This window comes from Bombus vancouverensis, chromosome 9 (genome assembly GCF_051014615.1).
Source record: "Bombus vancouverensis nearcticus chromosome 9, iyBomVanc1_principal, whole genome shotgun sequence".
Lineage (NCBI taxonomy): Eukaryota > Metazoa > Arthropoda > Insecta > Hymenoptera > Apidae > Bombus > Bombus vancouverensis.
The window spans coordinates 11,591,470-11,618,279 of NC_134919.1; the positions used below are offsets into that span (position 1 = coordinate 11,591,470).

General features: G+C 36.3%; 2 protein-coding genes across 2 annotated transcripts in view; one reads left to right on the top strand and one right to left on the bottom strand.

The window, feature by feature from the left end:
- The window catches only part of LOC117163422 (uncharacterized), an 88,499-nt gene extending 67,380 nt beyond the window's left edge, over positions 1–21,119 (bottom strand). The window contains exon 1 of the mRNA XM_033345675.2: positions 20,960–21,119. The gene's annotated coding sequence lies outside the window, so the exon portion shown is untranslated. The remainder of the gene's footprint in view (positions 1–20,959) is intronic.
- Positions 1–26,810, top strand: part of LOC117163655 (uncharacterized) — a 159,268-nt gene that overhangs the window by 42,742 nt on the left and 89,716 nt on the right. The gene's annotated exons all lie outside the window — the stretch shown is intronic.

Sequence of the window (26,810 nt, forward strand, 5' to 3'; positions counted from 1 at the left end):
ATTAAAATCCAACTGTACTCTAATTAAAATTTAATTAATGTTTACTCTTGGAAAACAATATAAATAAAAAGCAGAAGATAAGCACTTTAATAATAACACGAGCAAAGTTTGGTCAATATATATCCCACGCAGGAAACTAGAACGACTTCTAAAAAACGTATTTTCTGTGCATATGAAATCAAAATGTTTTAATTAAAATTTAATTAGATTTTAATCTCAATTTAATTGATATTTGTCGTTTAAAAAACAACGGCAATACAGAAAGGAGAGTGAGATTTTATTAAATAAAAATAACATGGATAAAACTTATCCAGTCGCAAGGCACAGTCGGAGGAGAGGCGGATAAATAAAACAAAAGCCTGGGTCTTCTTCATTTCGTCTCTTTCGCTGGTAATCACGAAATGGCGTTTTTGCCAGAAGACGCACAAATGACGCTGGTTTTGATACGACCCACAAGAAGAACAAATCTACACGCGACACCTGAATCCTTGTGCACAGCTGTTCGAATAACAACCATAATTCCAATCTTTCTATCACGTCGAATTGTGGAAATTTTTCCAGAGATTTTTGTGTCACTCTCCTTTGTCTTCCCGAGAATAATACCATTCGAAATTACAATTCGTGTAACACAAAATATTCCTGACTTCCCCTTTCTCATCATTCTTTTCTTAATTTATATGATTTATTTCATAACGCGATTTATTAAAAATATATATTCGATTAATTAGTTTGTTATACGCGAATAGAAATCGTGTGGTTGTTTGAAACATTCGATAAACGGCATATTACTAAAAACATAGACACGTTATCGATATCATTTATTTAATTTACGACGACCAGGCGAATCATTCCAATTGAGTGTCATTGAAAATGTCTGGAGGCTAGTCAAATCACTTGTGTACTCATTATAGTCAACTATACACGCATGTATGGCTTACTCTGATTGATATTTACACCTAACAAGGTCGGGCGAAAATGTGGATCTAAAAGCCACGAGCATGTAATATTTGTTGACTTAATCGATTTAACTTCGAACGAGATGATCATTCTTCAAGAATTAAATATTTCCCTAATGATCATCCAAAATTACCCAACTTTGTGCAAGTGCCCTAACACATATGGACGTGATGTATATCAAACGAAACTTTGTCTCAATCACAATACTCCATTAACGTAATGAATAAACTTTGCCTTTGAATTCTCCTTCGACTTTACTAAATTAAAAATATTGAAACTGTTCGGTGATTCCGACTGAACGATCAACGGCACTTATTCCCGAAAACAAAATCTTTTAGAAGTGTCCCACTAAAGAATCTCACAACGATGAAACACACTCGAATACACGAAGGCACAGCAGTTGCATATTCAACGAAAATGGATGAATTTCTTTTCAAGCTGGCTATATAAATACAACGTTCTAGCTGTAACGAGTTTCATCGTAACGATGAAAAGAAAGTCAACAATATCCATAAAAGCTTCTAATTGGAATCTTTTCGTAATTGGTGTGCAAACGTCTCTCGAGAGACGCGCTTGATCCGTCACCGGAAGCTGAGGAACAACCGGTGACAATCTATTCTTGTCGCTCGTTTCCGGCCAGACATTTGTCAGAGAAGTTTCTGAAACGCCCGAGAGCGTCGGAATTCGCAGCGTAAATATAGTTTCGGAGAGTGGCAGGACGCGAACGAGACAGAAATTCGATTTTGCCCGCGGAATGTGCGGTCTGCGGGGTGTTCCGCCGGAATGTAGCGACAGAACCCGGAAACCGCGCGCAACTACCCAGCAATCTGGCGCTCTAACTAAGAGATCGATGTTAAGGGATCAGGAGGTGCTTACAGCTTGCAAACGATAATTTGACACGTACGTATGTGTGTGACGTAGATGTTTGACAAGAAAAATACGAATGCGGCTAATTTATTCGCCGGATGTGTTAAAGAACCGACGCGGACAAATTGCATGAACGTCGCAAACGTTGCTGAAGTATAAGGAATGAAACTTGCATTTTCAGTAATTTTGGGAGTCTGAAAGTTTGGCAGATTTAAAGAGTTGGAAACTTGAAATTTTGTAATTTGAGGAATTTGAAAATTCGAAGTGTTAAAAACTTGGGATTCCGTAGTTTGGAAGATTCGAGAGTTTCAAGATTTGGAAGTTTAGAGACTCGGAAGTTTGAGGGTTCGAGAGTTTTAAAATTCGATGATACGAAGATTCGAGAACTTGGAATTTGGAACCTTGAAAGTTCGAGAATTTGGAAATTTAAAATTAATACGAATGAATTATTGGCAAGTGTATATAAGATAATTTATTATGTCGTTTTAACAAGTTACAAAGAATATAATAAAGTAATGGGTACTTTACAGGAATCTGTTACACAAATCGGAATTTTGGAAGTACTTTCACAATTTAAACAGAGATGGTTCGTTTTATAATAGTGCGTGCCATAAATGCTTCAAGTCCTTTAAACCTCACAGAATGCTCAAAATCTAAATGAAGGAAGAAATACTATAATTAAATTATTCAATTCTCCACTTTACGTTACGTTGATTGTCTTGCAGTGAAGTATGGACTCAATATATAAACTCTTGTATTAACTCCATAATTCCCAAGAAAATTCATGAAACCACAGCAGTCACGTGGATCGAGAACGACCCAAGCAGTTAAATCCGCTAAGTCCCCTTCAGTCAACTAAATTACTTTATACAGCTAGTGTTAACTAGCTGCAAAGCTAATCCATTGACGTAGAAACACTTTCACAGATACATATTGATCCTCCAGGAAGTTTTCTGTATTCAAATTACACACATGAAATACAGAGAGAACGTGTAAACGTATTAAAAAAGTAAAACAACTAAACGTGGTTTTATAGTTTCAAGAAGAAAGTCCAGAGGTTAAAATTCTCGAAACGGTAAAAAATTCAACATGTCCTCGTAGCTTGGAAAAAACAGAAACAAGATGACACGTACACGTAATATGAAATACGGCGAACTGAACAAACCCACAACAAACAACAAACCCGAACGACAAAAATTCACGAAACAATAAAAGAAGCAATACGTATTCTTGTATCTGCTAGAAGAAAAAATAGAAATGAAAATGAGCGACTAAAAAAGATCCCTAAAACGAATTGTCATTTTTCCAGCGAAACGTAATGTACCGAAGGCAACCGAGTTTCCCGCATTAACAGCGCGTTCCAATTCCAACTGAAGATACATTCATCCTGATATCTCGATCGTCGCGTTATCGCATAACCCGTTTAAAAACTCTTTGCCCTCACCTCGAGATATCCGTTTATTTGCCTTTTCATTCATCGTTGGCGTATTGTTCCACCGTCATCGACAGATACCCGGTCGCGTAATCAACGCGTCGAAGCTGGTACAACGAGACAATGGCCGCCCGCATCCGCGATTCCTCTGTTCTTCTACTTTCGCTCCTCTCGCTCTTTCTCTCTTTTTATCTTTATTTTTATCACGACAAAAAGGAGCGACGTCCCAGGAGGATCGCGATCCCTGTTCGCGCGCCATATTTCCATTTAATCATCGAAATTGAAGTTTCCTTCACAAGGAGCTTGTGTTCGAAATTTTTTCCCCGCCACGATCGAACACACGTGGAAACATCTCCACGTTTGACAATTTTTACTTCTGGCCCCCGGAGCAGTCCGGATTTTTCCGGCTTCGGAGATTTCTTCTTCAGGACAGGATTGCCGCGTCGAGGAAACGGAGGACTTTTATCGAGTTTCAAGGGCCGCCGTTCGAACGAACGAGCCACGATGTCCTATTTTTATTTCCGCAATTTCGTCGACATCGTTGCTGGGAACGCGCTGTTCCAGTAAAGCCTGTCATGTTGGTCAAGTGTGACTTGCTTCTTCTTTTGCTTTCGAATTATTTTTTTTTTCTTTTCTTTTACTTTTGTGTGTGTGTGTGTGTGTGTGTGTATGTGTGTGGCTGTCGAGGGAAATGGAGCAAATGCTCGTGTTCGAGATTTATCGGATTTTGAAGAAAATTGCTGGTGTAATAGAGAAAAATAGTAGATTGTTTAAATGCATAGAGTTGCAAAAGCGTTTAGCTGAAACGCGATACGTCTGACTGAGATACACAGATCACTCACTGTAGATCGTTGTCTCGATGGAAAAATTAAAAAAAAAAATTTTAAAAAAATTTTTTATCCTATATTTTCGACTTCTTTTTTCGCGTAGAATCACCCCCTTTCTGCTTGTACCACCAGTTACCAACCACCCTGTATGACTTGCATTAAATGTCTTGTAATCTCTATATGCACATTCTATATATATTTTTAATTTCATTCCAAATTTTACCAATGTCATCGTCATAATCGAGTCTCATTATAAAACTAATGAAATTTCATAATGTTTCGTATAATTCACATAATATAATTCTAAACATTTGCGCCAAGTGTTCAAATACTGAGTTGCTATACATGGTATACGTATATGTGTATATTTAAAATTGAATACAGCAGTAAATTCAGTTGAAGCCACGTATGTGTGCCATAATCACATCTTCGGCTAATTCACCGAACCTAACCTGGCTTGTCACCGTCATTACCATCCTGCTTCTCCTTCCACTAAAAACCCCAATCACTTCCACCGACGAATCCCATCAAACGTGCCTTCCAACCCTAAATGGCCATTAACATATTTAACGTAATCAACACATTGACTTCGGCAGACGTTAATTAGCGTTTTACAAACTTCATGTGGTTCATTCTATAAAAAGTGTTAACTATTGTTAATGAAAACATTAAGAGAAGCAATGGATATTATGAACAAAATGCTACGAATGTGTTTTCACGTTACATGCTTCACTAATAAGAAACAGTTATTAATATTTAAAAAATTTTATAATTATTTAATAAAAACCTCTTATTTAGCAATGACGAGGCAGTCAAATGTACGAAGTGATTCCGAAAGTGAAAATAATATTAGAGGCAGCGACAGTGAAGTTGATTCTTCTATTATAGAAATAGAAGTAGCTGTGCTTTGAAAAAAGATTATGGAGACCTTTCTGTATCTTATTATTTATAATATATATAGATATAATATATAATGTAGATTTATATTATTAATATTATTATTAAATATTATATTAATATTATCATTTATTAAATAATTAGAAAAATACATAGGAATTCAAGCTATATGCTTATCAAAGCACACGGTCCTTAATGCGTTAAAATTAGCCGCGATGATTACTCCATGTACGAAAATATTCAATTCAAAATTCTCGATTTCAATAGCTTCCTTTTAGAGGTACGCAAACTCGTGCAATATTCGAATGGAAAGCTGATATTTAATCGAGCAACGTCGAGTCATTCAAACATGGAAATGCTTTTCTCAGATACATAGCAGGGAAACGAGATTATAAATCGTTCTGTTGGCGACGTATATTCATGGAAACTCGATGTCATTCGAACAGTCCTGGACATTTCCATTTCTCTAAGCATAAAATGGTACACCAGCTTCCCTCTGCTTCTGGCCTTTTTACACGGTAATTTATCAATTATTAATATCGGTGAATCGATGGATCCTAAATGCTAGACTGTACACTCAATTCTTACGATTTAATATACCGCACTGGAACATAGTATTAGGAGAAGTGTCTTTCTTTCGCAAACGTGTTTTTTACAACAGTGCACCTTCATACAAACGTGAAACCCAATCTGTGAAATGTGCCGGTGTTTACCTCAACAGAATCAAATTGAACGTATGTAATTCGACAAAATAATACACAACAAAAAACATTGTGCGTTTATTATTTCCTCATAAAACGAAAGAAACTTTTCGGACAACCTAATATCTTTCCTCAAAACGTGACGAGTCTTCAGACGGTCGATATTAGCGTCAATATTTCTGATTCTCAACATCATCGTGCGTAAGAGACTCTTTAGATTTTAGACGATCGACGCATGTACATTGTCGATAATTCAGCAAAAAGGAGGGCTATAATCGAATAGAACAAAATACGAGATACAATTGATTTTCACCCACTATACGTAACCTTTTTCCTACGATACGAACAACGAAGTTACGAGAATTAAAAATCTCTTTTAACAATTCCTGAAAACGACGAAATATTGTCAGGAATCAAGAATATTGCAAAGGCAATTACCTTGGCGGTATTTTACTTCCGTACGATTTATGGCTAAGGTTCTAGTACAAGTATGGTCGAAGAGAGTACTTGTAACTTTGTGAGAACGAGCAATCCAGACGTTCAAGGATGGCTAGTGACTCTCGCAGAGAACTTTTGGAAGATGCGTGAAAGACTTGGAAGGCGGTAAGCAACCTGATGTTATGTTCTTTGAAAGAGTAGGGCCATTATTCCTGAAAAATCTGGCTATAGAATAGAAATGACGAGAGTGCCCTTTGGTAAAAAGTTTCTGAAACACAGCCTGCCACTTTTGCCACTTACCCTTCGAATATATGCATGAGTGATTCGATCATAAAAGAATTTGTTTATAAAATATTTTTTTGCAATTTTTAATATGCAAATTCTTCGTAGTGAACAAGCTATTATAATTATGATAAATGAAACAATTATTAAAAAGAAGATTAAGTAACAAAAATAAATTGAGAAAAGGGGATCTTTATTTCTCTGTAATATAATATCCTAATTCAGCTGTCTAACTTACAATTAATTCCAGAGTTATACCAATATTGTTAAGAACGAGAAATTTTCAGAAATACAAAAATGTTAAAAAAATAATATTAACCTTCCAAATAGTGGAAAGAAAACAATGGAATTTCTACTTTTTACAAAGTATCAGAGACAGAGACTCGAAACATTCAAGGCAAAATGAAGAAACGTTAAGTAAAATAATTGGATAATTGGATTGTCATTTACCTTTCACGTAACATAATTTTACCATTGCAATAATTTTTCTCGCTCGATAAATACCCGCCAAGAGATACGATAGATGATGTTTCCTCGAGTCATCGTAAGGCGGTATCGCATTTCACTTTAAAATAGTCATTAGACTCGAGTCAAGTTAAATACACCAAACTAATAATTTACACGTCTAAATTTCTAGAACTTCGCTCGCCGCGAACGGTCTAATTCCGAAATTCCACGGGAATCTTCTTCCGCGCTCCATCCCGCTCTTCGCAGCCACATCTCTGAAACGAACACGTTCCTCCGCTTAACTAAACCGGAGAAGGCAAAAGAACAATCAACTGGAGCAAAATCAAGGAACGTCGCTCAACTACATAATGCAAATCAGCCACGTTTAAACGGGTCTCGCGAGCCTAATTAACGCAAGCTGTCATTGTGAAAGCGACTCGAAAGCTCGACGATATCCTTCCGCGTGCGAATGCACGTTTACAATTGCTCATGACGCTAAATCCCCACTGCCTTTGCTAGACACGGTTGTAATTAAGGCCTAGCGGCCGTTCAACGGGATTAAATCGCCGAAAAGTAGTTGATCGCGGCTGCCAGAGGTTTCAGACTGGCGTCTTTAGAAATCCCCTCTCGCGGAACCATCCCTCGTCTCGTCGACGACGTTCTCGCTCGTTACGGGCCGCTATTAACCGTTCTGGCTACGCCTTTCAAAAGAAATCCCCTGCTTCTCCTCCACGACTCTCCCTCTCTCTCTCTCTCTTTCTCTCTGGATAATCCTTTCACGAGGATTGCCGAAAACTTGACACGCTAAAGCCTCTAACTCATTAGGTCTCAGCGCGCGCGTTGCAACCCCTGCAACACACGCTTCGTGGTCTCTCCTCTCCTACTCTTCTCCTTTCGTTTCTGATTTTCGCTTTAAAGATGGTCGTGAATGAATGCAACCGCTGCAATAGAGGAACGTTGAATAATTCTATGGAGGATTGTACAGGGGAGCAAGTGGGGACTGGTAAGAAAATATGACGGAGATTTTGGTCTAGACGTTTGTCAAGCGTGTTTTGTGTGGCAGGTTTAATGGCTAACAGTTGCGTTTAACTGGAGGCTTTCTTCAGGCTTGTGTGTGCTTACTGGATGCTTGCGGGGATAGGAATTTCATCGGGAGACAAAGGAATCTTCTTTATAAGCTTGTACGTTTCGTTCTCGTCGAATTTCTGTAGTCGTACCAGGAGTCTACTACTGACAATGAGCTGGCAAGAAATGTAATATACTTGTTTAATAAATGTTTAATAAACTTATGAATGCTGTAAATCCAAATTGTATAATATTCGTATAAATTCCTGTATCCATCTCGTAGTAGAAAAACAACACTTACGCCGTTGTTCCTCGGCAACCCTTAAATAACACCTTTACCAAGCTCCCTCGTAATTTATTCTCTTACATCTGCCAACATCGTCAAAAAATAAGAACCTTGAGATTGTCTCGAACGTCACCAACGAAAAAGATCTCGACGACGTAGCATTCCTCGTCAGCGCCCTGCCTAATGGCCGGTGCGGCATCCGGAAACGCGAAGAGACGAGGAAGAAGGGGAGGGAAGAGACGAGGAACGTTCATCGGCACCCTTTGCCGTCGTTTTTTGTTTCGCAGCTCCTCGAGGTGGGAAGAAAAAAGCGCGCAAAGTATTCTCCGCTTAACGCAGAGCCAACTGTGCGTCGTCGCGCGGCTTCCTAACGAGAAAACGCCCGAAGAGAAAGAGAAAGAGAGGCAAAACGAGACAGTCGGCCTATTCATCGAGCGGCTGCACCTTAGGCGACTGCATTTAGCGATATTAAAGGGCGTCGTTGACTTCGAGGGTCAAGCATTTATTGGCAGCCGTCGCGTCGCGTCGCGACGTCGACGCTGGCGATGAGCGGCGTCTACGCCGCGCGGATACACGCCTCGTAAAGCCGATATTCAGTCTTAGAGAAACAGCGAGCCTCGCTCTCAACAATTAATAAACATTTTTATTCGTAGGTTTCCTTCCTGACTCTCATAGGTTCCATATGGTAGCTGTTATTGAATAAAAACAGGGAATTTCTAAGGGAGCGTTCACACGATCAATATCGTGGTGATTATTTCAGTCCTCAACATTAATATATTGATCGTCTAGAGGGTCTCTTACGTACGATAATGTTGAAAACCTGAAGTACCGACTGCAATATTGGCGATAATATCGATCTGGTCGGTCTGGCCTGAACGCTCCCCAAGGAACGTGAAATGATGTAATAAAAAATGAAAAGCGCGATTGCGAGACAGCGTTCAGAGAGATGTTGCTGTATCGCGGTGAGAAAAACAAATGTGCAAAGTTTTCCGATTAAGAATTTTAGATAAAGAAAACTTAAGAATTTCGCGATTTTACAAGATTTGCATGCCAGGAAGTAGCCTTTGTATAGATGTAAAATTGCAAGTTTCGCGTGCACAGGGAAAAAGAGATGCAAAATGTCCAACGTTCGTTTCCCAGGCTTACGTAGCGCATCCGCACGCTTCGCCCACGGCAGCTAATAAAAATTTTTATTCGTCGACTTTCTTATTTCTTCGTGGCTATCGTAGATTCGTATATATCATAGGTAGCTGTTATTGGATGGAAAGAGAACATTTCTTAGCAACATAGAGCGTAATAAGAAACGAAAGATACGATCGTATGAAGTGTGCAAAGACATGTCGAAGGATTGCGGGTTAGGAAAGGTAATGTAAACCGTATTATTGGAAATTTCTGTTGAGAATTTTAGGTAAATCAGGGTAAAGAAGATTTGGGAATTTTGCGATCGTGTGATCTTGGTGTGTTAGAAAGTAGCCACTGAATGGATTTAAATTTATTGGAAATGTGAATAGGGGAAAGGAAGAAGTGGCTGCGAAAGAAGATATAAAAGATTTGGAGATTTCTTTTCTTATCTAGCGGGACTACGAGCCTCGACTCGGAGGCTAATAAAATTTTTATTCGCTTTTCTTCTATCTTCGTGGCTGTCATGAGTTTGTATGACAGCCATTAGGGCGTGGAAATAACGAATTTTCAGGAAACGTGAAATACATTCGTAAATAGATGTGATTGGGAGAAAATGTTCGAGGTATTGAAGTTTAGAGAATGGAAATGGAATTGGTTAGCGAAGAAGATATTCTAAAATAAGATTATTGTAAATTAAGGAACTTTGAGAAACTCGCGATCCTAACGTATTGCAAGGTTTTGAACTCGTTTAAACTTATTTGTATTTTTACGTGAATAGAGAAAAGGGATAATTTGCTAGGGTTGTTCTCCAACGACAGCATTTGAAGATTTCATGGTTTTTGATAATTAGAAATTTGGTATGTTAGAAGGTGATCATCGTTCGATCGTTGCAAAGTTAATATCGTTTTAGCTTGACTTGGGTTTCTAGCTCGACGAAGATCTCGAACAATGGAGTTTCTAAGTGTTTTGTAATTTTGATCATCGAAAGTTTAATGTCTTGAGAGGTTGTTGATAGCGATAGCTTTTGTAAATTAGTTGAAATTTATTGAGCGTTTCGAGCAGATTGTCGAAGTATCGTTTACATCGTGTGAACCAGATAACATTCACGTTGTTTCAGAATTGCAGAGTTACGAAATGTTATTCGAAATTAAATAGTTTCGAAATTTATCTGGAAACCATCATGGCTTTCGAGACACAGAACAGATATAATTATTTTGATGATTGAAACATGATCGATGGTGGTTTATTTTTCGAATTATCGGCTCAGACCTATTGAAGATTGAAGAATGAATCGCGGTATGCTAACAATATGCAGATAATATAAAAGCAATATTGAAAGGCCTTTCTCGATGTGATATCGTCTGAGCGTTGTAAAGCGGCACAGTTACATTGGATTGGCATAAAAAGCGAGTAGTTATCGTTAAGTGCATACATAAAAACAGCATTAAGGTCAATCCCCGGTTCATCTTTCATGACGTTATTAGTATAATAATAAAAAAAAATATAATGCAACCTGACGCTTATATGCATATAATCGCTCTCACAATATTTATGGAAAATTGTTAATTTTGTTTTAATTCTCTATTTAATTTCATAATGTAGTCTTTAACCTACCTTTCGAGAAAATAGTTATTATCATTTAATAATTTATTTTTTATAATATATTCATAAAAGCTATCAACAAATTTTCGAATATTTTCATGAGACCGTGTATGTAACTTGCAATTCACATGACATTATGCAGCATTGAAGACACTCTATATATTGTAATTATTATAAATAATCGGGGCTTTCATAAAATTCGTGTATTATAAAATCGAACGAATTTCTATTTAAAATCGTGCCAATACGTATTACGCGAGAATATAATTTCGTTGGTAGCAGTCTGGCGTCGCGTCTGACTACAAACGGTTCATTTCCCTTTACGCGGTAACAATCTTGCCCTTCCATTCGTTATCCTGTCTTTCATCGAGCGTGTACACGTTATTTGGTGTAGCGTATTGAATCAGAATTTTACAGAAACATTGCGCTGGAATTCCATTTAGAGTTTCCAACGTTTTATGAACGTTTACTGTCATAAAAGCAGTTTACGATTTTCTTTTTATGCGCCGTACAACTCTACGAGAAAATTTCAAGACCGGAAGAACAATCGATCCACGACCATGAACAGAGAACGAAATATTGTTCATAGAATCGCGGAATTATACGAAAATATATCTCTAAAATAATCGAAGATATTGAATTGTTCGAAGACTTCCAACAAAATTCGGAAGAAATTTGGTGATGCCGTATTTTTACAGAATCGGTGTTTCGTTAAACTTGCAGAAAGATTTATTATTAGACGATCGGGGAAAATATTTTCCAAATGGAAGAGTAAAACGAATTGCTAATATTCTAACTTGGTTAACATTTCGATCGACGTTTTTTTTCATCGAGAGATAAATGAAGAAGTAATAACTTGCTTCTGTAAACTTTCCGAAAAGCTTATGACTCTCAGCAAAATATTCTTTCAAATAGTTGTGCCGCGCTATTTAGCTTCTTCTCGTCACGAAAGAAATACTTCCTAACGATCAAAGAACGATTAATTCTCGATAAATATTTTCATCGTAATAGTAGATGTTCTTGCTTCGTTAAAAATCAGATCCTTTTCATTGGCCGGTATTAAACTTTTCTCTTTCATTGGTACATTTCTCGATATAGAATCACGTTTCGAACAAGTCGAAATAAAGCAAACCGAAGACCAACAGTGGAAGCTCGCGAGTATCGTGGAAAATGGAATGAAAAATTTCACTCAATATTTGTTCGACGCGAACCGAGTCAATGGAACGAATAATAGCAAGGAAAAAAAGGTATAATTGATTGGCACCAGGTAGAAGATGAAGATCCTTGTGACTATAGAGACTAAGCTAATTAGATGGGCGGTACGAGCGAGAGTTAATCCTTAAGTGGGCAAAAAATCTGGCCGGATACGCGGCGAAGGCCTGATTTGAATTTGAATCCTTTAACGCGTCCTCTGATCTTCAATATCCTCTTTGAATACCTTTGAAGTCCTTAAATTAAAACCCGCGCGAGCGAAACTTGCCAAACCTAGGTATTAAATAAGACCGAAGGAAATCTACTGAAAATCTATCGTCAGCTAAAAGTTAGTTGAACTGGTTTTCGGTAAAATCTACTTCGATATTCGAGCTCTACCTATATCCAAAACAATGAGCGTACAAATAGGTACAAATATTTTCGACAATCCAACTGAAATTATTTGTTCTTTGTATGTCTCAAATATATTCTTCGAATTTACTATGATAAATAAACGTTATAATGAAACATTGCAAATTTTAAACATTAATGTGAAGCTTCGGAGTGTACATTTCATTATAATTGTAATATTATCCTGTAAGAGAAATGGTATCTCTTCTCATCCTGATATATACCGGGTGTACGAAAAGGTCGGGGCGAAATTTATACTACGTGTTAGTGAGGTCAAGTAGGTAAAAGGAATTTGAAAATAGTTTATCGAAGGATTAGAAACTATCACGGATTTCCGGGAAAGTCGTTCTTGGTTTATAAAAGCGTAATAGAAAGAGAAGACCAGCTTCGAGAATGCAGAATGCATTTACAGCTATTTTTGCGACAGTAGAAATATTCCAAGGAGTTCGATAATCGTTTGTTCGACAAATGGAGCGCTGCATTCGTACAGAAGGAAGAAATTTCCAACTATTTGTATTTTTATTACAACTACCAAAGCAATTAAGAGGATATGCAACCCTGGAAGCCTAAAAAAATAGAGTAAATATAACGTATCCTTTCACCTATAACTATTTGGTAAAAGTTCAATATTTTTACTTTAAGCAACATTATCCTTATCCCTGCGTTGGTATATTTTTTATTACGTAAAATTACAAAATGGCGATGTGACACAACATTATCTGACTTCGTATTCAGCAGAACCTTGTTTGCTTGCACCCAGCGGCAAATGCGACCGGGGCTGTAAGGAGCAAAAAAATGTTCTACGAACTTATACGAAAATAAATAATCTCCGACGTAGCGTACGACTTTTTCATAACTTTACCTTCTTGAGGACAAGATTTTATTTTTGAAGCTGAAGAAGATCAACTTTTAATATTTATCAAAATTACGATATCAAGAAAATGGTAACATTGTAGATAATGTTACGCGGAACAACCTATAAAAATTTCAACTTAATCGGATGAAGAATTTCGGAGATCAACTGGACGCAAGATAGCAAAACATAGTTTCGAGAGAAAAATACGTTTAAAGTTTTAAGTTAATCTTTCTCTAAAATGAAAGAGTGCACTCGTATTCGTGTTACGATTTCGCCAATTTTTTAACATTGTAAAATACCGTTTCGCTATACTATTCTATATATATCCAGCCTTGAAAAAAAGCAAAGAAAAAGTTTTCTGAAGTCGACATGTTTGCACACGCCCTTAGTAAAACTTTTTAAACGTTTAATTCAATAAAGAATTTTCGGACATAGATTTATATGAACCTTTTTTATCTACTTGACCTCATTAGTGCGTAGTATACTTTTTGTCCGGAATGTTTCGGACACCCTGTACCTGCACGAAACATATTTTCTCTGTAGATACTAGGGAAGTAGAATTTCAAAGCATTTTATACGGAAAACTCGATTTTCCTCTAGAGTCAAGTTTTTTTTTCATTTAAATTACAGGCAGACTTACCAAACAATTCAGAGCACAATTTTTCACGCTTGCCGCTAAATACAACTAATAACTATGGAGAAATGAACGAACTAAATAATTGGAAATAATCCTCAGAAATAAATGCTTCAACCACACCAGAAGTATATCTTCATCTGCCCTCGTTTAGGGTAGATTTCACTTAAATTACATATGGCTAAAATCACAAGCTACGCTAATAAACAAACGACATTAACCTACATAACAGAAAATAGTAGAATACATTACACTGTCAACGTTAACTACCAAATATAACTTCAAGTAAACCCGAGAATTAAACAACCCAACCACCCGAGAAGTACATTCTCGTTTTTCCTCTGTTTGAGGCTTCACATAAGTTAGATTCAGCGAACATTACATGTTGCATTATCAAAGAAAACCACATCAAACTCAACGATTTCTATCAAACACGCGTAATTTCGAACAAACGTCAGAATTTACGTGTTCTGTGTTAAAAGAATTCTGGATGAGATAGTAAATTTCTGATAAACGGATTTAATATCCTATATCACTGAAACTAAGTTAAAATCGTCTTAAATAAGTAATTATTACGTGTAAATTACTTTAAACAGATAGTTTCTTCGAGCTTTTCTTAAAACTTGAAATTACAGTTTTTCTTAAAATATATATAGAAGAAGCTCGTGGATATTCGTAGTGTTAGAAATATGGATATTTATTAATTTTACAATTTTCACATATATAATTATAGAATATTAATGGGATAATTACAGGGGAATATTTCGAATTGTATAACTTTAATACTTAGAAGAGGATATAAAAATAATTATTAGCGAGAGAAGCATAAACCCTAAAATATGATGTAAAGCAAAAATTGTAGATGTTTAAACTTTAATACGTAATTTTACCAAGTTTTTTACACGAAATATAGTAGGGGAAATATCCGGTCTAAACGGAAAGTTTCGCGTGATAAGTATGCAGCCTACGTCGCAAACTACAGTTAAAACGTTTGAAACACCCCTGGAAGCATAGTCGTTAGTGAAGAAATAGTGAAGTCATAAATTATCGTATCATACGCCTCAACGACGTCGATTGATGTCATTCTTTAATCATTCTGAACATCTCTTAAATTGTGGTTACCATCAACATTCGAGACATTCGTAGTTTTCTCCTCCACTGATTTTAAGACCCTGCGGTAATACACCCTCGTTTATTTCTCGTTTAAAGTAAATTTCATTTAAAATTCGCTTAGATAGCGATTCAAAGTGACACGCAGTCTTATCAAGCAATTTACACCGCAGTCTTTACAATTTCTATCAAACATAATCTCGACTAAACTTCAAAATTAAACGTTTCGACTACTATCACGAATAAATGTTCGTTTGTCCATCGTTATGGGTAGATATCGTCTAAATTAAGTTGATTCAAATAATTGTAACGTCATAATTGTAACATCTAACAAACACACCTTCGATAGATTTCATGTATCTCTCATCCTTCAAATAAGAAGACTCTTATTTCACTGTCTTCTTATTCACTGTCCCTCGTTTAGAGCGTAGTAGAATTTTATTTAACTATATTCGTGGAAAAAACGAACAATTAATATGACTGGAACACAGATAGTGGTACACTGATTGTCGTCGTTTCCTGTGACCTTTTCTATTCAGATAAATAAAGTTCCGGTAATAAAATTTCACTCGAGTAAATGGAGTTTAAATAAATGGAATTCCAGCGTACGTCTTAGTTAAATTAAATTCACTGAAAGTCGTACGTCGACACGCCAATCGATCCACGCGAAATAATCGCAAGATCAAGCAAACACACCGTCAAAGTTAAATATTCCGAACGAACAGTTAATACAACTGCAATTCAGGCAATACTAATTCATTCGTTCTCTTCGCTTTAATCTTCTTTTTGTTCCGATAAATAAAGACCAGATAATAAAATTGCATTTCAATAAACACACTAGATTTCGTTCAAATTACATTCGCTCACAGCCCTACGTCAACTTGTCAAACAATTCACATGAAATAATCTCAACGCTGTCAATCGTATACACCGTCAAAATTAAATATTCCAGGCCTCTTTATTCACCAGCGTATGTCCTCGCTCTTTCCCTCATGTTCAAAATGTTTCGTCCACTCGGCATGATATTCACACACACACACACACACACGCAATATTCAGGCGAGAAGAGACGATACGTACGGTTCATTGCACACGTACGCATGCTTATAATACAAATAACTTGGTGTCGAGGCTACGCGATATTACACAGCCTACATATGCATGATATCCCGCCTCGAACCAGCGACACCATTGTTTCGGCCAGATAATACGGCCATTGAACGTGTACACAGGATAAAGAAATAAATCCTTAGCGAACGCATATTTCGTGCTGACTCGTTGAATTCATTAAGTCGCCGCTATCGTCCCTGACTGTGAAAATAGAGCGTGAAAAGGCATGCAACCACGATAAGTCGCGTGTACTCGACGTTTACGATCGCGAACAATGCTTCTTCCCGTGTTCATTGGCGAATTCGTTTCCCTTCGATAAATAGTAGTAGAAATTACGAATATTGGAGATATTTTCCTAACTATTGCATATACGTAATAATGTTAACCCCTTAACCTACAACTACGGGCATAGCCCGTAGTACGATTTTTTTAAGATTTTTTTTAAGATTTAAGATTTTTAAAAAATTAAAAAAAAATTAAAAAAAAATTTTATCAGTAGAATCACCCCCTTTCCGCTTGTACCACCAGTTACCAACCACCCTGTATCATATGTAATATAATATATAATAACTTGTTTACGTTTTCGGCCCAAAATTCTCGAACGTAGCTTAAGGATTTAAATTTGTATGTGAAACACGCATTTCTGTTTGACTTCCCTGGTCGTTAACAATGAGACGTATGTGAACGTAAAATTGACTGGATTACGCTTTATATTATGTCAGTGAATTATGTTTATTTTCTTTTCTTTTTTATATCAAGTATTATGTATTATTAGGTCGTCCGAAAAGTTTCTTTCGTTTTATAAGGAAATAATGAACGCAAAATATTTTCCGTTTTATATTATTTTATCGAATTACGTATGATCCATTTTGTTCTATCAAGATAAAGATCACAACGTTTGATAGATTAAGTTTCATGTTTGTATAAAGATGCATCGTTGTAAAAAACGTGTCTGTAAAAAAAGGACACTTTTCGGACAATCTAATATTATATATTGTTACTATATTTTTGTTATTATATCAGTACGGTATAAATTAAAAAGTCTGACTCTAGCGTAGTGTCCGGACTACGAAATATTCGGCTAGAATAACATTTTTCGGGGATTTTTTGAGATCGCTGGAACCAAAAATGAAGGTTGTTTTTCACGGAAACGGAGGATGTAAAATTTCCGACAACCTGCTGACGTTTGTAGTACTCGTGAATTTTGACGATACTTTTTTAAAAATTTCATATTCGTTGTCTACTCTGCGACTTATTCTGTATATTTTTGAAACGTGAACATTGTGTTAGTTTTCGGATGTGTTTTCTAACTGTGATCATACAGAAAACGATAAACGACAAAATTGACAACATTGGTTGTACCATTGCTTATCTTGCCGCTTATCATTTACCACTCTCGTATGATCATGGGTTTCTACAATTCTTACGCGGGTTTCTACTTTATGGTTAAGGCTCTCGTCGGCCAAATGTTCACGAGGCCGAATTTTCAACACTTTTGAGAAGCATCATTCTCATTTTTGACTGTGGCAACTCAAAAAAAATATATATATGTTTACTTTATTCAAAACGTTATTCAATCTTGGTATTCTCTGTACCACTTTTCTTTACGCTTGTTGATTGTATTGAACCAAAGTGTTGGACGGAAGGAAATTTAAAAGATATCATTTTCTATAACTTCACTATAGTTTTAAAAACCGGAATTCTATTTCACAGCAGCAACCAATAGACGCAACTACATATCCTAAAATAAAAGATTATTACCAACATGGTGAAAGGTATCTAATATAAAGTTACTTGAAACTTTCTTTCGACTTTTCTCACCTATAACACAATATAATAATTCGTTTTTAATTAGTGTATTTTTAATCGATAAATTAGCTAGATTTGATAAGGAAATCATTACGAATATCTCGTACAACTTTTTACCTTCTCCTCTATACCAAATTCGAATATTCATCGAATTTTAATGACCTATTCTTTCAGTCGTGTTGAAGAAAATATGAACTTGCATATAGATACGCGATTTAGCTATAAACTTGTCAGATTAAATGACGAACAACATCCCAATATCCTATAGTAGTAAATTCTACACATGTGACTTTATGCTCGTTATGAAGGCACTTGTTAGTAAGTAAAATTTCCATTGCACAATTTCCTCCAATAAATTACAAAACTACAGACATAGAGCCTGAAATACTCTGCTGTGCGCCGGTTTTACAACAGTTTTTTTATAGTCTTTGGAATGCGAGGACATTAACGATATGAGAAAACCATGAGACGATATTTGTTTGATAAAAGTTTCTTTCTGAGTGCATAATTCCCATTTGGATAGGTAATGGCGGTATTATTGCTGGTGATCCTTCTATTCCTAGGCGAAGAGATAGCGGCTACTTGCTCCCTCGGCGAAGTTCGAGGGAATATTGCCGAGATGAAGCACGTTTAAGGAGATAATACGTTCATAGACTGGATTCTTTTCTTCCTCGTGGAGATGTACGGGATGACTCCCAAAAGGAGATCGATATGATTCTTTATTACGTAATAATAGTTCTGCAGAGAATGCTTAGTTTGAGAAATATACTTTATAGTTCTATTCCTTTTCCCGCCTGTCTCCTTCCACTTGTGTGAAATCGCCTTTCGATAAAGATATTTGTCATTCGTCAGAGAAGATATTTTTGATCGTGTAAATCGGAATTTGTAATTCGTGTCAGAGTAACATTGAGCATAGCGATGTTTAAATCTTTTACGTTCAAACAGGTGAGAAGATCAAAAATAAAGAAGCACCCGATTATGTGTATGAAGCTTTTATAAATTACTTGTGTAAAGTAATTCAGAATCGAAGATTCATATTGGAATAATATTAAACAATGTCTATGTTCGTTACATTTATGAGAAAAGAAAATGAAGAGTAGTATAATTATATTTCGAACATTTACACAATTTATATATTACGAGAACTTTACTACGTTTGAAGGTAAATTAGTTTCGATGATACAAAATCGAAGATTCATATTGAAATCTCGTTAAACGTAAAAATGATTGAATTTTTGTCTGTAAAAACGAAGAGAGCAATTTATCTACATTTATATCTATTTTATTCATCGAAGAATTATCCTCGAAGAAAGTCCTCGATAATAGGAAACATAAAATGGAAATGAAAGGAACTGTAAGATTATAATTTTCTTAACGATTTTCAACATAAATCTTATCTATTGAAACTATAATCGATGATGAGTAGTTTTATTGACAATGCAGAATCCAAGGGATATCTATTTCGAGGAATAATGATAATGAGGCGTCTATTCAATCTGACCCTATTATCTACTCGTATCGTTGAACAGTTTTGCTCCATAGGTAGCTTTCAAGCGAATATTCCTATTATCTCCTGCAGCGAAGCCTTTAAAAATTAACAGCTTAAAAAAGAGACATAGAAGAGACAAAGAAGCGAAGTTAATTTCAGCATCGAAGTACTCAGAAACGATTAATTTTTACCGATATTTCCTATGGAATTGATAAATTGATTAATAATCGAAATATGTAAATTTATACATTACAGTAAAAAGTTTATTCGAAGCAGCTGAAGCTTAAATTAAGTATACTTTTTAAGTAAATTTTTTAAGCTGTGAAGATAATTAATAGACAACAAAGAGCTTCTCCCTAATTGATGGAGAATTGCTATCAATCTTCATTTTGAACAATGCAAATTCTTTTATGTTCAAAGTTTCGTACAGCCAGTCTCATAAATCACTTTTTCAAGATATCATTGCGTGATATATTAATTATCACGGCCTGAAGAAGGATGTCCACGTCAATAAACTTCAATAAAATGATCATCGAACCAATTGTCCCAATTTCCCCGTCGTTCAAAAGTTTTCATAATGAAAAATGATCCCTCGTACAAATTTTCACAGACTGAAAAATTACGCCCGATAAAAATATTAACACGGCGAAATATCATCTCGTTTCGTATAATTTTATTTACACGTGTCTCATATTTAATCGTGTCTTCTTTGTTTCAAATTTTATGGCATAAGAATTATCCTCTGAAAATTCCTCTCCAAAATTTTACATAATGAAAATCACCTCGTAGAACTTAACGCAGCAAGAAACGACTCTACTTTTAACATTTCTTCAGTGAATATGACTTCTCTTGGAAAATGTACACAGTGCAAAATATTCTACAAGATGTGAAACTACATCCGAATTACCACACAATGAAAATTATGCTTCCTTTAAAAATCGACGTAGTACGAAGTCAATTTACATCGAACGATTTGTTTAATGAAAAATCTCCCCTCTCCCAAAATTCGTAAGGCCACTCTACTTCTAAAATTCATTATATTAAAAATCACAGTTTCTTTTAACATTACACGTTAATTGGCAACGTATTTATAGTTATACACTAAATTTATTTCTAAAAATTACCGATATTTTTATTACAAATTTATCCCCCCCCCTTCGTAATTTAATCTAATAAAATTCACCTTTCATTCATCAATAAATCCAACGGACCAACGAATCGCTCTTCGTTCTCAATTTTTCGTAGTACTATACATACTGAAGATTTATATTCCTTTGCATTTTAAATGCAAGTTTCAAAGCACAAAAGCGCCAAATTTAAAGAACTTGCGTTGAAACTTTACGGATTGTAAATTTATCCTTCATGTTAATAAGGTTGATCGTCCGAAGGTTTTAATCACGAGGCATGCAAACGTGCACGTATCTACCTGTTCATCGGTGGTGCTCTTCAAACGTAGTCTCGTTGCGTGAACACGTGCACCGATCAGGATTGCTCTGACGTTATACGACGTATCAGCACACGTACCAGCTGCGCCAACTCCCTGTTTCTGGGTCGAAGATCCCGATTTACCGAGGTTCGTGCGTCGTTTCTTCTGCAAGCGTGCAAATCGTCGCGATTAGAGATGTTCTTCTTTAAGCATAACGCACGATCTTCTTCCGTACGTGTCTTTCTCCTTCAATAAAATATTCCACGCTAGGATCGCGAATTCAAAATGAACGAAATGGGAACGACACTAGCGCGAAAATAAGAAAAACCGACTTCCTTAAGAAACGAATGAAGAGTCGAATGTAAATTAGAAGAACACGATATGGAACAGGATGATTCAGGTTTCACTATTGATCATGTTTCAATATGATTTTACCATAGTCTGAAATGTCTTGAAATTTTAATTATTTCGCGTGTAAATTACTTGAAGTGAAATTATTGTTTGAGCAATTAGACGGGTTATTCTTCTCCACGTTCTACTAATGACTTCCTTTCTATTCTACTTTATTGTTCTGTGAATAATTTCGAACGTGGATATTGGAATTTCTCCCAATTATCATTAATTTGCGTGTTAATTATTAAACCGAAAGTTACATTTTCATTCGCTAGGTTTACCATTATTCTCCGGATTTCTTCAACGATCTTTTTTTAATTCTAGCGTATACACTCGCAACTGATTCTAATTGAAAATTATAATTCCATATAATTCTATTCTGTTCTTCTCTCCTCTACAATATGGTATTCTTTTATTCATGAGGACAAAGCTGGCTGTTAATACAGCTTTTCAGGATGATATGAGGAGGAATAATGGTAACTGCGACAAATGGTCTGTTTGCTGACAATGTAATAACGCGATAATGGAATACAGTAACAGAGTAATAAACAAAGGATGATAAACGCAAGAAAAAAGAATACATCACAATGCAGCCTCCAAATGACACGAATTATTGTAATTGACACTCAATTTAAGTTGTAATTTCGATAATTGAAGTTTTCTATTGTAACAGTTTTTTCGTAACCGCATTTTCGTGTATTCATATGTAATTCATATGGAAATCATATAAACTGACATTTTTATTTGATTAACTAAATTTCATCCCTTTAGATTTCTATAATTTTCGAACGTTATCTTTTCACGGTGTCTTTTAACTATCACACGAATGATTGAAATTATCTTTGTCATTATATTTATTCGAGTAATTATTTAAATAATCACTACAATTCACATTTTTACTTCGCCAAGCATTATTCAGCCTCAAGAATTCACTTAAACCGTGAAAAAGTAAAAATTGCTCCGGGCGTTCTTATAAATTACCCTCTACATGCAAATTAAATAAATCGCTCGAATTAAAGCCATTGTTTCTTCAAACAGTTCAAAAGAATTATCTTCTGGACCGCTAACCACCTTATTGGTGTTCAACTTAACCATACAGCCCACGGTGAAATTAATTAAAACTATCATCTTTAAGTACATTCGTTTAAGATACCGACGAATCTGACGCACGATCCTCCACAAGCTCAGCCCGATCCACCCTCGAGTTTTAATCGACCTGCTACAATATTAACCCTACCGATTCCTTCTTCATCCAAACTCCATCAATCAGCCTTTGACACGAAGCGGAACAAATAAAAAGCACACAACCCGCCATTTACCAAAAAACTTCACTCGGTTGTTCTTCCACTCCTCTCATCCGGAAGTAAACCCTGCGTTACGCTTCCACAGTTACGATATCCAACTTCCTGTAGCTTTCCACCGAACGAAGAAAGAACAAAAGAAAGAAGGAGAAGCATGCAATAAACACTTCTTCGATTCTTACCCCCAAAGAATGTTCCCTGCCAGTTGCAACGCTTTCAACCTCCGCCTGCAGAACAATGGACACGCTGCAAGTGACTTGGCCCGCAAACCTTCTGATCCACCTTAACGAACCAGCTCATCCACCTTCTAAAACCTGCGCGATGCACCGCGAATCCTCTCTCTAAACTCAAACTTCACCCATCAAACGTCACTCGCCGATGCATCCTGACGAACGTCCACGAACCACATCGCGAAAGGACAAATCCCCGATAGTCTTGAGCCTGTCGTCGAGACTGTTTCGCTGTTTCGTGACCAGGTTAGACACGGTTCCAGGAGGAGCAACGAAGATGATGGAACCGGCCGGCCGGTGTTCCTCGTGGATTCTAACTTGTGGCTCCGCGGGCGAGACAGGGAGAGCGCGAGAGAGGGAGCGCGACAGAGGGTGGACTCTCGCCGGGTGGCAGTCAGGTCAGCGACCGTGATCGTCCTCGCTCCTCCGAATGCTTTCTATCGGCGGCGCGCTCGCGACTGGGATCCAGGATTTTGGATGAGAGCCGAGCTCTCAAGAATCAACACGCAGGCGCCAGGTTCTCCATCCTCTTCTGCGAGCTACCCTTTCCTCTCACGCTGAGTTTCCCTCTCTCTGACGCACCAACGCCGGTCGAGTTCGGTGTCTTTGGTTCGGTGTCTCTGTTAGACACGTTGTGGGTGCACGGTAGGGTGGTAGCGTACCTGCCACCTTCCTCTTTCTCTCTCTCTCTCTTTCTCTCTCGCTCTCTCTCACTCTGCTCGGCTTCTCAGCGACTGTTCAGCTCGCGCCTGCCCTGCCCTGTTCCTCCTACTGACGCCAGCCTATTTTACCCCTGTGCGTTCGCCCCTGCATGTGTAAGCAGCTGTTTTCCCGTGCTTTATCTACGCTGCTGCTCGTGTCGGATGTTTTCTTTTTTTTTTATAATTCTCCCTTTGTCTTGTTAGTGTTGTTGTTGTTGCGGTTTTTTCAGTTTCGAATAGGTGAGAGAAGTTTCGGGTTGTTCAAGTTCGGGATCGAACACGTTCGGAGGATTCAGGGTGAGAAAGGTTCTTCGTGTGGGAAAGGGAAAGTTGTGCGTGTCGGGAGGATAGGTGGTTAGACAGGTGTTTGGAGCAGGATGATAATTAATGAGGGAGAGGTTGGAAGAACGCTGGTTTAGCGGGTTGCTGTGGTTGGAATTGATTTTACGGCGCTTTGTAAATGTTTGTGTTTCTTGGGATTCTGAGTTTAGTTTCTTTGGGTTAGTTTTAGCTCTTCCTAGTAGACTTTTTTTTTAATATTCCCCTATTTTTTGTGTTTTTTATATCGTGATATTGTTTTGTTATATTTTAGATTACATATTATGCGTAAGTTATATCTGTTGTGGATATTGTAACACGAATGTTTTTGGTTTAAATATTTAAATTGAAATATTAAATTGAGTTCGCGGTTTGGACATTCGGTTTCTTTGATAAATTTTTTATTGTTATTGTATGTTCCTGTAATTTTGTTACGAGTTACATAAATGTGAAAAACTCTGGAATTGCGATCTGGATGAATTTTCCAAATAAAAACATGAATTTCCAAGTTTCTCATTTTATCGGTTCAATAAAAAGAATTTTTTCAAATTTTCCATTCACCAATTTCACTTTGGATTATTGAAAAAAAGGAAATATATGATAATACAACTAAAATTAGCATCGTTGCTCGTATATGATTATTTTCTCCAGAGCATGAGCGTTTGTTTCGATGTTTATCTTTTGAAGTTCAATACGTTCAATAATAGATCGTGAAAATATGGAAACCCAGTGGGAATTCTTTTGCAGAGAAATTTCAGAGCCGCATTTCATGGAAATCGCGCCTCTATTCGGTGCTGGTCTTCCTCTTTTCGTGTTTTGTCTCCTGTCTATTGCACATACTTTCCTCAGACTGATCAGACATCGACTCGTTCTACTTACGCGTGGTGTATTTCCCTTCACTTGCTTTTCTATATCCTCTTTTTCTACATTTTTTTCTCTTTCTTTCTAATGAAGGCTTATTTTTCGCTCGTTTTACCTTTAATATTATTAAAATATCCTTCTAACTCGTTTTATCTTGGAAAATACCAAAGATAACAAAGAACTACGTTTAAAATAATTTAAATCGATACGAAATAGTAACCTTTTCGCCTTACTGTTTATTTCGTATTACTTTATGAAGATTTAAAAATTGTTCGTAACATGGAAAATCTTCGCAACGAAATGTTTTTGCAAAAAATGTTCATATCAATTTATCCATATACATATTTTAATAAATACGCTCCGCATTTATATCCAAACATGCAAGAGAATGAATGTAAATACAAAAATATGTAAAATTCCAAGATACATGAGATAAATATTTAAATAAATACAGGAGACAACATTTAAATAAGTACGCGCAGAAAAACACACAAAGGAAACGATAAAAGATATTAAAATACGATATAATAGATAGGATATTTTATATTTTAATAATTCAAGTTGAAATTCTTTTATTATTAATCAGTTTATCGATTTTTGCCTGCAAGTAAGAACATGAATTTCCTTAAACACTCGTATTTTAATAATAAACGTTACATCAATAACTACAAAACAGTTTGAAACTTGAAAGATTTATTTCATTCTTTTCCGTATAACTACATCCCCGCCCCCTTGCTACAATTAATTTACTTATAAAGGGAATCTCTTTGTTACTCAACGATCGAAATAATTTATCCTACGACTTGATTAACTACACTCTGATCGAGCCACTTCTACTAAAACGATTCTTTTGTTCTCTTCTCTTTTAATCGTTTTAGGTTTCTCACAGATTTACATTCCTTTCGTATCTGTGGGGTACAGATCCTCCTTGAGGGTGGCATTAAAAGATTCAATAAGTTACCCCCTTGACTCATTTATTTTACTGTCCTTTTCTTCCAGTTTTCCAATATTCACTATTCCGTATTTTATCATTGTACTATTTCCAAATCAAATATCTGATAATAAGTCGCTGTCACATTGTTATATACACCTATTATAATAATTTGGAATTTTTATAACTTCATTTTCACTTTTTATTTTACATAGCAACGTGATTTTATTACCATATAATTATACTCGCTGCACTATCATTATTTGCTATTTCTCAAACATTCAAACTGGACTAAATTTCAAAATAGCAGTCATTTTTAATTTAATTAAATACAGACGATGTTTCAATAAATAAATCTGCCCAGGATGAAGAAACTGTGACAGTTTAAGGAACTTTTACAACTTTAGAACTGATAAATTTATTACAAATTCTTCCAAATATAATCAACCAACTGTTCAAGAGACTTCGTAAAAGTAAAACTAATGGATAATTTAATTTAATAAATTAAAACAAATCCTCGTAAAATCATACAATTATTACAAGTGATATGATGTCCCATTTTTACTGCGCTTATACGCAGCATATGCGCACTTTAAAACCATAAAGAAACACGACTTCATTGTAAAAACGAAAATTTTGTATTAGAACTTTTAAACGAATTTTTACACGACTTGAAAAACCTCCGAAAACTTTCAACTTTCAATGGGATTTCTTCGTGAAAAATGCATTTCCGCTGACAAACTAAACAATTTTCATTTGCAGTGTTGTACCAGCCTTGCGTACCACTACGACCATCATTTACACCACACGCTCCACCCTCTTCATCTATCGTAACTTTTTTTCTACAGCTCCATTGCCCGCTCCATCCTTCCCTTCATCCTCCCTTTCCCTTTGCCTCGTGCCATCACGCACCCACACAAAACTTGTTAATCCACTTTCGTCGCCAGGTTACCAGGCTGAAACTTCCGGCAGTTTATGGACATTCGTTCCGCAGGCGGGAAACGACAGTCTCGAATTATCCTGACGTTAAGCGCTCACCTTTGCCATCTCCGCTCACCTGGCCGCCATTTGTGGCGTCAATCGGACGAAGCGTCAAAGCAGGCATGACGTCTTTCG